Source organism: Callospermophilus lateralis, chromosome 5, assembly GCF_048772815.1.
Source record: "Callospermophilus lateralis isolate mCalLat2 chromosome 5, mCalLat2.hap1, whole genome shotgun sequence".
Lineage (NCBI taxonomy): Eukaryota > Metazoa > Chordata > Mammalia > Rodentia > Sciuridae > Callospermophilus > Callospermophilus lateralis.
In genome coordinates, this window is record NC_135309.1 from 148,087,477 (window position 1) to 148,102,367 (window position 14,891).

Below are 14,891 nucleotides of genomic sequence, written 5' to 3' on the forward strand. Positions count from 1 at the left end.
ATGATGATAACCAAGACTGCTAACGTTTAACGAGCTCCCTATGTGCTAGGTTCAGAGCCAAGAATTTCACATGCAATTTATAAGCCATTTCTAGGAAATATTTCTCAGGAGATAACAGACAAGAGCACAAAGATGTTCATGAAATACAATCCTCAACATAAATGAAAAGAAATAACCTGCATGTCTATCACTTTGGGCTTGAGAAAATGATACCTCCATATGCATTCTAGCCCACATCTTCCTGTACTCTTGATAATTTCTCAAACAACCATGTTAATTTAAATAAAATCTACAGGTACTGAAATTGAAGTTTATCCCAAATTCTCCCCAGACATGGAGAGAACATACAACTTTCTGCCAGCCTTCTCTCAGATGTACATAGAATATCTCACCACAAGTCTCACTTTATTATACCCAAACATATTCTTGATTTACAGTACACTGAACCTGTTCTCCACCCTCTCCCTGAACAAGGCAGGCCCTGCCTTCCTTTCTGCATGGCCTCTCTCCTTCCCTCCCAGCCTTCTGGCCACTGCAGCCCCCTCCATTCCTCACACACCAGGCCTGGTCACCCCCTGGCCCCAGGGCATCTGTACTTGTCATTTTCACACCTGGGGCCTCCATCCCTGGCTCTCCCCATGGCAGTCCTACTTCTCATTGAGTCCAAGTGCGCACTCACTTCCTCAGAAAGGCCTCTCCCTATCACTCCAGGAAGGAGGACTGTCCCCTGCCCGCCTCCCCTGAGTCCCACAGTACCTCCCACACAGTCCTCACCCTTTGCCACAGCGCCCTTCAGGGCGCTCCTAGTGTCTGCAGGCAGCTCTGCATGTGATTCCTTGTGTGCCATCCATCCTCCCCAGCCAGCAGGTAAGCAAAGACCCCCTTCCTCAGTTGGCACCGTAGCCCCCAGCAATTAGAAAACCTGCCTGGCACACAAAGAGTGTGCAGGAAACACTTGTTGAATAAGTTGAATAATGGATGTATTTATAAATGGAATATAATGCAGAATTATGTATCATACAATATGCTCATCTTCATGGTTTTAAATCATGTTATACAAACTATGTATGTAACTGAACTTATGGTTTCATATATTTAAAGGTATTTATATTACAGATAGATATACATATGCACAAAAATAATCTAAAAGAATTTAAAAAAAAGTTATATGGAGTTACCTGAGTGCTAAAACTAAATTCTTAAAAATTTTTACTAATATTCTATGAACTCTCTTAATTTTTATAAAATTAGCATTTTTACCTTTATAATTTTTAAAACAACATTTCTACTTTTAAAAATATAATAAGCCAGTATGAAAACAAATAATTCACAAAGCAACAAATAACAGCTAATAAAACAAACCAATATTTTGTTTCCACTTACTCAAATAAACATGGAACAAAATGATACAAACTATCTATTTAATTTTATGACTCAGGAAACCAATTTTAAGGTAAAAATCTGAAACTTATTGGGATGTTATAGTTTGGATATGGTTTACTTGTGCTTCCCAAAGGTCCACTGGGAGGGGAGACTGGGTCCCCAAGGTGGTGGTACCAGTAGGTGGAACCTGTAACAATCAGGTTTGCCTACAGGAAGGTCACTGGGTCACTGGGAGCATGACCTCTAAAGGAACTGTGGGATCCCAATCTGTCTCTCCAAGCCTGTTTGGTGATAAAAGCTCTTCCACATACACACATCTCCACTATAATTTGTGAGGACTGTGTGGGAGGTACTGTGGGACTCAGGGGAGGCGGGCAGGGGACAGTCCTCCTTCCTGGGGTGATGGGGAGAGGCCTTTCTAAGGAAGTGAGTGCGCACTCGGACTCAATGAGAAGTAGGACTGCCACGGGGAGAGCCAGGGATGGAGGCCCCAGGTGTGAAAATGACAGAGAAAGAGGGGGACCTCACCAGAACGGAGCCTGTGCCAACACTATGAACCCAAACATTCAGAACTGTAAGTTAAATAAACCTCTTCTTCGTAAGTAGCCTGTGTCAGGTATTTCATTATACTGATGAAAAGCTAATATATCGAAGGGGGGGAGCTTTATGCCCAAAGACTTCCAAAAACTGTGGTTTTATAATTACAAATTTAAAAAGTTGAAAACAATGTAAATGATCAAATTATGGTTCATTCATGAATGGAATATTACATACACATCAATATTACATAGACATGCTAAAGAATTTTGTCATTTAACATTTTATGAAATGGGAAAACATTTCATAAAATGTTAAATGACAAAATGGAGAACAAAATTGATTATCCAGTGTGACCTTCCTTGGCCATGAAAAAAATATGAGGGAGAATATGGGCAAGGAAATGTTATCATAGTTTAAAACTCATAATTTTGAGACCCATGCATTTAGATGTTTCACTTGAAATATGTTCTACTTGAAACATGTTTTAAAAAAACAAAACAAAAAAAAAAAGTTGAATTATCTGCCTATTCCAAAACTGAAGAGTTAAAATTCAAAATCTAGAAGCTCTACAAATATCTGTCCCACATCCCACATGGCAGCAACCAACTATTATTGCACTGCCCTAGAGCTGTCCACTTCTCTCACCTTTCCTTACTGGGCCTTGTGTTAGTCAGCTTTCAATTTACTATAACAAATTCCTTGAGATAACCAACTTATAAAGAGAAAAGTCTTCTGGTGGCTCACAGTTTTGGAAGTTCCAGTCTCTCATCATTTTACCCCTTTATTCTGGGCCGTGGCAAGGTAGCAAATTATCATGGGCCCACAAAAAGAGGCAAAACCACTCACCTCATGGCCAGGAAAAGAGAGAGAGAGAGAGACAGAGAGAGAGAGAGGGAGGGAGGGCGGGCGGGCGGGCGCGAGTGCACGAGCGCTCCAGATCCCACAGCCCCCTTCAAGGCACATCCTCAGTGACCTAAAGACCTCTCACTAGGCCCCTCTTAAGGGTTCTACCACCTTAGTGACTAAGCCTGTCACACATGGGCCTTTGGGGGACGTTCAACCTCCAAACTATGGCAGTCCCCAAACAGAGATAAGTTTCCATTTCCATTTACCATCTAGAGTGCATCTGTTATCTATCTTGTTGAAAAGTTACCAAAAAAAAAGTGAAATATTTTTGATGGCTTCTGTCAAAAGCATAAGACAGAAGGCAGGTCAGACCCACTTCAGCACTTTACATGACCTCCTCTGCCCCTGTAAGCATCTGAGTTTTTCATCCCAGCAGCAAGCCCATGGCATGCATGAGAGCAGCAGTCACAGCTTTGACTACTCTTAAGTGAGCTGAAAAATTCCAAAGCAGAGTCATCTGTAATTTGACTGAGGCTGGCCTTGGGGAAAGGGTGAGCTGGCTAAGTCCTGTGCAGCCCACAGGTCCCTGTCGCCATGTCTCACAGCTGCTCTCACCTACCATGGCATACTCAGTGCAGCTCACTGGGAAGAAACAGTGCTTCTTCATGACAGTGACCCATCCCCCCCAAAAGACAACTAACTGCTGGTTCCAGTCGGGGGAAGGGGAGTAAATGGGCCATGGAAAGTGATGACATGGACAGAAAATGTGACATAAAAAAAGAATCGAATGTTGACCTTGCTGGTGGCCCCAACCTATGGTGGGACTTAACCTTCCATGACTTTTCCACCTTCTTTTATTTACTGGATGAGGAACTAAAGTGCAAAGTGTATTTGTCACAAATGTTCCACAACGTATCTTTCATGATTATTAAGGTTTTACTTTTTAATCATTAAAGTTGCATATGTACATATTACAAATGTACAAAGTATATGCCATTTACAATTGTTTCCAACTTTAAAAAATTTGCCTGAACATAGAATTGCAGAACTAATGTAGTTTTATATCTTGGCAAATGCAAACATAATTTTAATATCTGCTTTACTGCCCTTGTCTCTCAGTAAGATCATGTGCTGGGATTTCTTCAGTAGTCTATCTGTGAATTCTATGCATCACAGATTTATTAGGAGGAACCCATTCTCACTAATTTAACATAAAATAATCTAAAAAAAGGCATGAAGTCTTACCTAAGGTCAGGAAAGACTGTCCTTCACAGAAGATATAGTAGCAATTTTAAGACTATTAACCTAGGACATTCTCACACATGTTTAATGTAAGTCATCACTAAATCATCCGTAAATGTCAACAAGATGAAATAATCTAGCTGTTGCTCATATGATTGGTTCAATAAGTAGGAGGCAGTGTTTGTGTTCACTGAAAAGTAACATCAGAACAAGATTTTGTTTACAATTTCAAGAGAGGAAATGAGGATTACTTGGTTGTTAACTGTGGCAACTACCATTTATTGACTGGGCCTCCTGGATCTGAACTGTACTGGTCATTTCCCATATGTCACTCAAAGGGCAGAGGCATGCCTACCCAGTGCCTGGAAAAGCAAAGACATTCAATAGTGACTGAGTAAATCACCTGTTGTTCCCATAAAAGGAAAGGAAAATCGAACTTCGACCTTCAAGCACTTACACAGGGTTATTCAAGACCACTCAGGAAGAAAATAATATATTCAACTCACAACCAAATATATCTGCAACCCCAAAACATTTCATTTTTAAAATAAATAACAACAAAATAGTTCCAAGTAGCCTGAAGCAATGAAATATTCTGCCAGAATGCCCTAAAATGCTTTTCATGATGGTTTGATATAACTTGAAAAAAAATCATTCTGCTTATAAATCCTATATTACTAGGAATATAATACAGGTTTTAGTTATCATATCAAGCCAGTGAAAATAGGCAGCATTTTTCAAACACTTAACTACCTTACAGATTCCGGGAGCTGGGACCATCATTCCCATGTTACAGAGAAGGAAACCGAGAAGTTGCCCAAGTTCAAACAGCAAATGGGAAATGGGATCCGATCCTAGTCCTTTTACTTCATGGTGTGCTTGATCTACTGGACATTAAGGAAAGTACAAAGAATTAACAGCCAGCTATAATTTTAACACAGAGAAATAACCTCACCAAACATTTGGCATGTAATTTTCCTGGAATTTTTCTACATCATATGTAAAAAACAACTACAAAAAGGTTAGATCAACTTAACTTGCTGATTTGCAATCTGCTTTTCCAGTTTGCAAACTCTGAGTATCTTTCCACATCACTAAATACTCCCTGCATCACTATTAATGAACAAAGAGTATTCCATTACCCTTGTACACCACAATTCACTTAATGGATCTCCCTATTATGGAGCAATTTAGTTGCTTCTAGATTATAACAAAGTTACAAAAAATCATTTTTGCAAATCAGAGAGGATTTTGTTATATGCATTTTTGTGGAGGCCACCAGCATCTGGAGGCAAGTGTTTTCCAAACTTAAAGAGCATCCCTCTAGATTTTGATATATCCCCACAAGTTAAGAATCACTGTGGGAAAGAAAAAGCTCCCATTAGAAGTATGTTGTATACACACTATGCAGGCAAGAACCACCATGATATGCTGTTCCCTGCACACATGGTTCCCCCGCCCCCCTTAGTTTAAATTCCTAGTGGTGGAAATGCCTGACTAAGGGACAGGGCACATTTTTGAGGCTTTTGATGAGTAACACAAAATTGCCCTCCTGGAAAGTTACAATTGAAACACCCACCAGCAGCATTTGAAAGTGACAATTTCCATACCCCCTCCAGGGTCAGCTGGATTTGTTTTTAAACAACCACATCCCTATATGGACATCAATTTTAAAAATAGTGAAACCATTGATAAAGCACATCTAAGAAAACAGCAAACAATTCAGGCATCCAGGGTTTGATTTTATAGTTTATACATTTTCAAATGGAGGACATAAATATTTAATTACAAGGCACCAGCAGACTTAACTAGAACAATCTAGTGAAATGATACTTCAAAAGGTGCCAAGCTAATAAGTGAAACCTATGTTTGCCTACCTGGCTAATATTATGCTTAAAAGGTTTGGTTTTAATAGCAACACACCCTACTTTTTTTTAACATGAAATTCTATAGTCTTTCAAGTTTTACAAGCATTATCTCACAGTTAATGTGACAACCTGAAATTCTCAAAATTATTTTAGATATTCATTTATTCAACAAAATCTGGTTCCTGCTGTGTGTTGGGCACTGTCCAAATGCTAGGGAAATAGTAGTGAACCCTCAATGGCGTTGATCTAGAGGGGCACTTAGAACCCTGCAGTTAAGATTCAGCAAACCATGGTTATGATGCTAGTCAGCAACTACTAGGTTTACGGGCATATTTGATGCCTCTTGGTCTGTTTCTTTATCTGTGAACTTAAGAAGTCAACTAGATGTTCTGTCTTCCTCTGGCTTCTCATATTCTATACTTTCCTTGGGTTAATTTGAATGCTTAACTTTTCTATTATCTGAGTTTTGTTTTCTTCCATAAAATCAGAATAAGGTTCTCCCAAAAAACAATTTTACATGAACTCTGATGAGCCAGGCACCTTCAAGAAATAAACAGAATAAAGGTCCAGTTTAGATAACTGATGCTTCCAACTTTGTTTCTTTGGAGAGGTTTCTCAAATATTCTCACCTCCTTCATTTTTTTTCTTTTCTTTTTTTTTTTTTTTATAGTTGTTGATAGACATTTATTTTATTTATTTCTATGTGGTGCTGAGAATTGAACCCAGTGCCTCACACATGCCAGGCAAGAGCTTTACCACTAGCCACAGCCCCTGCCCCTCACCTCCTTCATTTTGTACTGTACTACAAACACAAAGACATAAAGCATGGCAGGCCCATGATCTCCAAGCCTGCTGCATGCAAACATCTAGCACCCAGTCCTTATGCCTCAGTTTACAGTGGCTGCCTCCAGGGGCTGTAGCACTGAAGTCCTGGTGGCCACTCTCACCTCACTCCAGCTTACTCCCACCCCCAACTTAACAAGCACACACAGAATGTCCACAAGTCACAGCCCTGTTGGCATTTCTAATATTAGAAATGGGAAGCACTGCTTCTGTCACCACAGGTTATTTTCCACCAGACATTCCTGCTACCACCATTTCAATTGTCCTGGGATTCAGGGACTCCTTAGAGAAGCAGCTCTGGGGAGTGGTTAGAGAAAGGCATAGCAAGGGTCTCCGTATCTCAAAGCACCCATGCCATACACACCTTCAGGAAATGATATTGCCTCCTAGTGGCCCTTCAGGAGACTGCCACTTACAATATGTTAAGAGTTCTCAAATCTAGGCACACATGTCAATTCCATGTGTGTGCTCTCTGTGTGTGCCTCATCAGCCAGAAGAATAAGTAGCAGCTAAGATTTTATCACCTCTGTGCAAAGTACATGAAAAAATCACCCACCAGAAGTTCTTCCTCCACTTCCCACATCAAACCATAAAACAGTAGCTAATAAAAATGAGCTTTGCTCATTTGAACAACATCAGCAGCAACATATTACTAGAAGAATGTGTGTGTATCATTTTAGGCAATATAAAACAAATTTGGAATTCCTGAATCTCTACAATTCATAAGAGGAAATATAAAAGAGTTGGTAGAAGCACTTTAACTCATGTTTCTAAGCCTCTAAATTCAACACAACAGTGCTGTGCTTCGGCTGTTCGCCTGAAGAGCTTTTACTCCAAGTGTCAGGACAAAGGACAAAGGCTACTTGGCTTAAGATTGAAGAGTTTAAAAAAAAATCTATGCTTTACACAGAATTTTCACAGAACTGATAGAAAAAGTTGGAAGACATGATTAGATAAAATTATCCTACCTGGAAACAACTTACTATGTGCAGCTATCAACCGAGTAGAATACAAAATTAACACATTTATAAGCTCTTATTCTAAAATTAACAAATTTAAACTCCTAATATTCACAGGAGCTCACAGTCAGTCATGATATTCTTATTTGACACCTACAACAATTGCTTGGCATAAAACTCATTTCCCAGGCTTTCAATTAATATAAAGGAACATATATTTAGAACAACAAACAGAAGTTGGGAAGAGGAAATACCATAAGTTCCTGATATTTCCTAAAATAGAGCACATACACATTCCTCCTGTGAGAACAAAAGTACCTGCATAAGTATGTATGTTCTATTCACTCATTAGTCTGTCCTCTGTCCTAAAGAACTGAAGCATTCAATATGCTAAAAAGGAATCTTTAAAAATTTTACACTTAAGTAAATGGCTATTCCACAGAAATAAAAATAAAATGCTAAATTTCTCAGGAATCACTGTAATTTATTGGAAAAGTGTGTTTTAAAGGTTTCATACTTAAATTTTATAGAACAATGGCATGCAACTGACTTAAAGCAACAATATGAGTATGTTAACAGTGGAGCAGATTTAGTAAAGTTAAGGGCCAGGGCCATGCTGGAAAACTCACATAAAAGACTCTGGAATCTAAGTACTTTGATCAACATCAGGCAAGATTATTTCTTAGATCAATTATTTATTTTTTAACTATCAGCCACAGCCCACTCTGTGAATAAGGTGGTGCCTCACACTGCAGATCTGTGCCAACCCCTCTGGAGTACCTAGCCCATGGAGCAACTCCACCATCTTCATTTCTCTTCCACTCGTGTAGACATTTCTTGACCTACGCGATACATGGCGCACCCATCCCAGCACACTCCTGGAAGCTTCCCTACAGCAGTGACCCTCTGTCTCTCAAGCATGAAGGGCCCTTGCCATTGCTATTCCATTTGCCTGAGCCACCCTTCTTCCAGCTTCTTCCTCCTCAACCAATTTTCAGCTTGAACCTTTCCACCCTAAAGAAGATTCTCTACCACTGAATCTAAGCCACCAGTCTCCACCCTGCCCCTCCACCACAGCAGCCCTATCTGATTAATTTCCCAGTACTTATCACTTTCTGACATTATCTCCTTTATTGTTCCTTTGCCTTTTGTCCATCTTCCCAACTCAGATGTGACCTCACAGTCAGGTCTGTCTGCCCCACACACCACTATATCTTAGTCCCTAGAAAGGTGCCTGGAATATTAACAGATGTCTGATAAATATTTACTTAAGAAGAACAAATATAGACAGCATAAGCACAATGACAGGAACCAAATAACAAAGGAAAAAAACACCTTAAATGTTAAAAGACTGGGTCAGTTTTTTAAAGAAATCAGTTTTTCAAAAGATCATAGCTTATAACCCTCAAAACATAAATAAATAAATGCATAATGAAAATACTAAAGCTCATATTGACAAGTGCCAAACTTTATAATGCATTAGGCTAATTTTTAGTATTAGCATTACTTCTACAATTCATTGTTTTCAAAGCACTCTGAGACCTCGATTTTTATTTTAAGAACAAGAACAAAGCCAAATATTTTTAAAGTATCCTTCTCCTCAGGAGTTACTAATAGCCCACCCCAAACTATAAAGTTTGTAACCATTTTATTAACAACATTAACATATGGATATTGGTAATCATCTACAGAAGGGTGGGATTTTTATTGCCAAATGGCAAACTAACTCTATGAAACACAAAACTGTCCTCATCTTCTAAATTTAATCAGAACTATGAGCCTTCTCTATCTGTTCAAAAATATTTAAATTGGTAAGAATTTTTCTTTACAGTTTGTTCTTAAAATTATATATTTGTTCCTTCCTTTTATTCAAAGAACTAAGCTGTTATTAGGGGAATGACCATCATGGCTCACGCTTCGTAGCAAATATGCTAAAGATCCTTACAGATCACTTCAGAGGTATAAAAACAAATGGTGTGAGTTGGGGCTGTAACTAAGTGGCAGAGCACTTGCCTAGCATATGTAAGGCACTAGGTTGGATCCTCAGCACCACATAAAAATAAAATAAAATAAAGGTATTCTGCCCATCTATACCTTTTTTTTAAAAAATGGTGTACAATGGGGAAAGACAGAGCATTTATGTCCTGGTATGTGATGTAAAGAAGCAAGTTACTACTGCCTTTGGGTCTTGGGAGTAACGGAAATCCACTTAAAAACCTCAAAAACTAATGCTTTACAATAACTTTACAGCAGAATATTAGAAACAATATACACACACATATTTGTCAATAAAGAAGAGGGTAAATAAATTATGGTTCATACTTAATGGCTTATTCAGCAGCTGTGAAAGGATGAGACGGCTCCCTTAGGTACTGATAGAGACTGCCATGATTTAGCACTAGGGGGAAAGGAGCTGGTGCAGAAATGAATATTCAATGTGTCCTCATTTGTACAAAGACAAAAATAAATACACATACAAGATGTTTATGAGAACATTAGGCTGTGTCTGGAAAGAAAGACCCAAGGAGCCAGTAACCCTGGTTCCTGGGAAGGACAACCGGGAGATGGTGGGAAAGAGGTATACTGTTTACTCTGTATTATTTTAAGATTATTGAATTTCTCCAATGTGCATGCATTGTCTATTTAACAAATATGATAAATTTTAATATAGCAATTTATACTATTACCAACATATTCATCAGGATGACCATTCAGAAGCAAAAGTTTGCAAAAATCACAAAAGTTTTGCTCCTTCAACAGCACACTGCCTATTCTCATTTCCCAGAAGAAAAGACAGTCTGCACTAATTAGAGGTGCACTTGTGATCTTACCTATTACAAAGCAAATACACCTCAATTCAATTCTTGGAGAGGAAATAGCTGCTCAGTTCACCTTGAAAACTTACATAATATTTAAATTGGTTTGTAATTACCTAATGAAGCCTCCAAATAAACAGTTTCCACCTGTCTATAAAACAGAAAGTCAGCATAAGAAACAAGTAGGAGGACATTCTCAGATTTTTAAAAGCATAGACTATACTTAGGTTTCCTTTCCTCTGCCAGGTTTAGACAAGGAACCTTCTGATATTAGCGAAATATGATTTCAGATTTGTGGCAGTATCATCACTTAAGGGGAGGGGCAAGCATCATTTGCCCCCAAAAAACGCTTTATTTTTCACTTGTGGGGAAGGGAAGTTTGCTTTGAATTTAATTTTGGCACCAATTTTGAATCTCCAACTGGATGATATTAATTAAGCACATTAATTTGACTCTAAGCAAATACTTTTTGGAATTAAATAAGAAACTGAAGACAAATTGGAAGGCAAACTTTAAACTGGAACTTCTGTTGAAACACTATCTTAAAAGACTACATAAAAAGAAACGCAAAGAAGTCATTTCCATATCTACCTCACTCAATAACAATACACATTATACCAATATCTAACTGTATTAAACACACATAGAAAAGGAGCACAAAGATACCCGATTGCAAATTAAAGACCTCATATTTTTGATAGCTGAAAGTGGGAACCAAAATCACATTATTCAAGCCCTCGACTAAGTTGACCACCCCTGATGTGCAGTTTTCTGTGGGTCTGAATTCATGATTCCAGCTTTGTGCCTTCTGACGACACATCAGAAATGACATCTTTCGTTAAGCCCAACTTGAACGTCAACACTTTAACTTTGGATTTAATGAGTACTGAGACTTCTGATATAAGCACATAAAAAAAATAGGTTAAGTCGAATGCACTATAAATACAGAAAGGAGAAGAAACTATTTTAACGAGGTGTCGAGGTACAGGAGCACTAAATATCATTTGGCAGATCACATCCCCAAAAGAAAAAAAAAAAAATCAAAGCTCCTTCCCATCCCCCAGGTAACCTCTGGCCTCAGAACTTACTGTCCTTGGTGGGGCAGAAGTTTGAGCCGGGGGAGCCGGTCTCCGCAGGGACTCGAGTGTGACCCTGGGCCCCGCAGCGCCTTCCTGCAGGTCACTCGCCCTGGACGGTTCTAGACCCCGGGACCCGAGCCGCCTGGACTACGGCTCTCCACCCAGCCCGGGGACCGGCGCTCGGGCGACGCGCCCACGGGAATCGGCTTCTGGCTCCGCAGCTCCCACTCCCGCGCCCCGCGCGACGCCCCCCGGCCCCGGCACTCACCCGCCGCTCCCGCGCAGCTATCTCGCCATCCCCCGCCGTCTGCTCCGCGGCCGCCGCCCCGGGGCAACCCGGAGTCCGCAGCCGCCCGGGGGCTGGAGCTGCGAAGGAGGGGGCCGGGCACTACCCAGCGCCGCCGCCGTCTCGCCTCCCTATCTCAGAGCTGGGCTGCTCCAAGCAGCCAAGGGCGAAAGCGGCCCGCGCCCTCTTCGAATCCTGGAGCCGCCGCCGCAGCCAGAGCCTCCAGGAGGCAACGGTAACAGCCACCGCCACTGCCACCGCCACCGCCACGGCCGAGAGGCTTCAGCTCGGACTGCGGCGCGCGGGGGCGGCGCCTGCACGCCGCTCGGCTGGGGGCGCTGCGGCCCCGGCCCCGCCCCCGGCCCCTCCCCGCCGCCCGCGCCCCCGCCGGAAACCGCCCGCGCGCCCCCGCCACCATCCCCCGGCCGTGACGCGCGCGCCCGGTGCTGGCCCGCGAGTGCCCCCGGAGTCGGAGCAGCGCGGGCGCGCAGGGCCTCGGCGCCGAGGGTGGTACCTTTCCAGAGGCTCAGGTCGTGAGGCCAACCTCGCAAGGTCACGGAACAGCCGGGGAGTGCAGAGCCGCAGAGCTGGTGCAAATCCTGACCAAAGGCCAGCAGAGCTGCGGCGGCCCTGCGGGAAAGACAGCAGCCCCCAAAACGCTGTCGGCATGCACTACAAACCTTGTATTGAGGAAAAACCGTGGAGCCGTACTTTAGCCGCCCGTGCGCGGGTACAGCAGAGGGACTACTGCTTAGATTACAGATTTTACAAGTAACCTAAACTGCCCCCAAGGCCGAGTAGTAGCTGCTCAGGTCACCTTCTCCTTGGAGCCGGGTTCCCTTAGGCCGTGAGGGCCCGTGGGGGCACTGAGAATATCCTGGAGCCATTTAGTCGTGCCTCCAAGGCGTGGTGGGCTTATTTATTTGTGCGGAGAAGAAACGGATCTCTTAATGGGTGAGATTTTTCCTCCATGCATTGTTCCTATTTCCGCAGTTTCACTTGGCCTCGGTGTTCTTCCAGAGTAATGCACCAAATGAAATTAGCTGGAGCGCGTTTGGTGGCGCAGAATCTTGGTTTGAAGATGTTTACGCTCTACGCCGGACGCGTTTGATGGTGTTCTCTTCAACACAATTAATTTTGCAAAGTTCAGAAATGTGCCAGATAGAGCCCTGGCACGCAGAGGCGCAGTGCGGACACACCTTCAGTAGGAAGCGGCTTGTTTGTTTCATCTGTGAGTTATTTGATGCACCAGCACCAAAGCCAACGTGGTTTTCAGAGGTTTTTGGATGAAATTTCAAAGCAATTTGTAAATTATAAAAATGAAGCTTTTTTCCTAAAATAAATTTCCTTGTTGATAATGTAATTCTAAAATGGGCAGCAAAACACCTGAAAATACATTGATTGAAGGAGTAGACTCCCTAGATGAAAATATGTTTCACAGCAAAATATGATCTCTGCAGGTGTCTCAGAGGCCAACTCTTCCCATGTGCATATTTTGAACGTCTAAAGTGAAATGCTTCCTGTTATCCTTAAGACCTTGTTTGGAAAACATGCTTTCAATAATGTGTATTTGAAATCCCATTTAAGTTGTACAACATTGCTTTTTATTTACCCCAATTCTTGAGTCTTTCATGGTTTGGGAAATTTACCATTATTCATATTGGAGAACCTCATAACTTTTTTTGCCATTAAACATAGTACCTAAAGCCTGTATATAGCCCTTTTAGTAACACACAAAAATATTCTCTTTTGAAATAAAAAGAAAAAGTTATTTAGATTTAAGAAAGTGATGTAATACATATTAACATACTTGTACAGATGCAAACTTAAAATATAATTTGTTTTTTTTTAATGGAGGAAAGGACTCAAAATGTGTCTAGGGCCCAAGAAAAGAATGATGCAGTCCCTTTTTCCTGGGGTTGGAAAATCCCTTTCCAAGGAAAAAAAGTCATCCCATGCAACAGGCCTGCATCATGATTTTTCACATTACTCAAAATGCTGACTTCTGTGGCCTTGTTCTCTCTCTATATATATATTTATTATTTTAATCTTAATAATATACCTGTGAAATAGGTACTGTTTTCACATCTAGGAGCTGATGCAGGTTTTGTGAGGCTTGAAAATTGTGCCTTCTGGGTGGTCTTCTCAAAGAAAAAGAACAAATAATAGCATGCTAAACTGCTCCAGCACCAACCAACAGAAAATGACAGAGGGGAAGTCCCACTGGAGAGAAACCTCAGTCTCAGCAGTTAGTGGTTAAAATGTTCAAAAGCACACAACCGTATGAATATATTACTCAAGATTTAGATAGAAGCCTAGAAAAGATGCCTGGAAACTTATCTTTTATGAGTTTCATAGAAAACCTTTCTTCAGTGTATACCCATTTTACAGGTAAGAAACATAGAAATTGGTCACAGCTTCTTAGGAACACCATACTATCCAAACCGAGGAATGGTTTGAAGAGTTGTGATATATGCACTATTTCATGAGAAGTAATGGCTCTTGTATCTTCATAAAATAATGGATTTTATTTCCCATTAAGCAAAGGCTTTAAAATATATTTTAGTAATATTTGAATTATGACCAGACCATAAACCAGTTAGGGCATTTGATAGGATTATGTTGTCTATCCTGTCAAGGGTAAATGTTTCTTATCTATTGAATAAAATTGCAAATTAACCAGTATAGATTCTTAGGGGAATTTCAGCTCAATTTCAAATACCATGTATTGACACATTCTGAATTCACATTGTCATAGAGCAGTTGTAAAAAAAAGTTTTATGTAGTATTTACTGTTTGCAGAATAAGTACCAGAATAAGCATTTGTTCTGTTTGATGCTTATATTGTGGAATACAAAGAGCCTGAGACAGCAGGTCTCCATAATGTTTGTCGAATAAATTAATGAAATAGAGAAAAAAATCACATAATTAGAAGTAAAAGTGAAGGTTATATAACAGGCTAGAATTGAAAGGGAATGAAGCAGCAAAATGTTGAACTGTAAGTACTTGCTGGATAAGCAGAATTGGCT

The 14,891-nt window shown here is 40.7% G+C and overlaps 1 protein-coding gene across 3 annotated transcripts in view; it reads right to left on the reverse strand.

The window, feature by feature from the left end:
• Lifr (LIF receptor subunit alpha) overlaps positions 1 to 12,562 on the reverse strand; it is a 73,910-nt gene extending 61,348 nt beyond the window's left edge. For 2 of the 3 annotated variants that reach the window (XM_076857393.2, XM_076857394.2), the window contains exon 1: positions 11,845 to 12,142. The gene's annotated coding sequence lies outside the window, so the exon portion shown is untranslated. Of the gene's footprint in view, positions 1 to 11,844; positions 12,143 to 12,542 lie in introns of those variants that run through there. The other variant, XM_077109489.1, reaches the window with a different exon arrangement.
• Between the last annotated feature and the right edge of the window lie 2,329 nt (positions 12,563 to 14,891).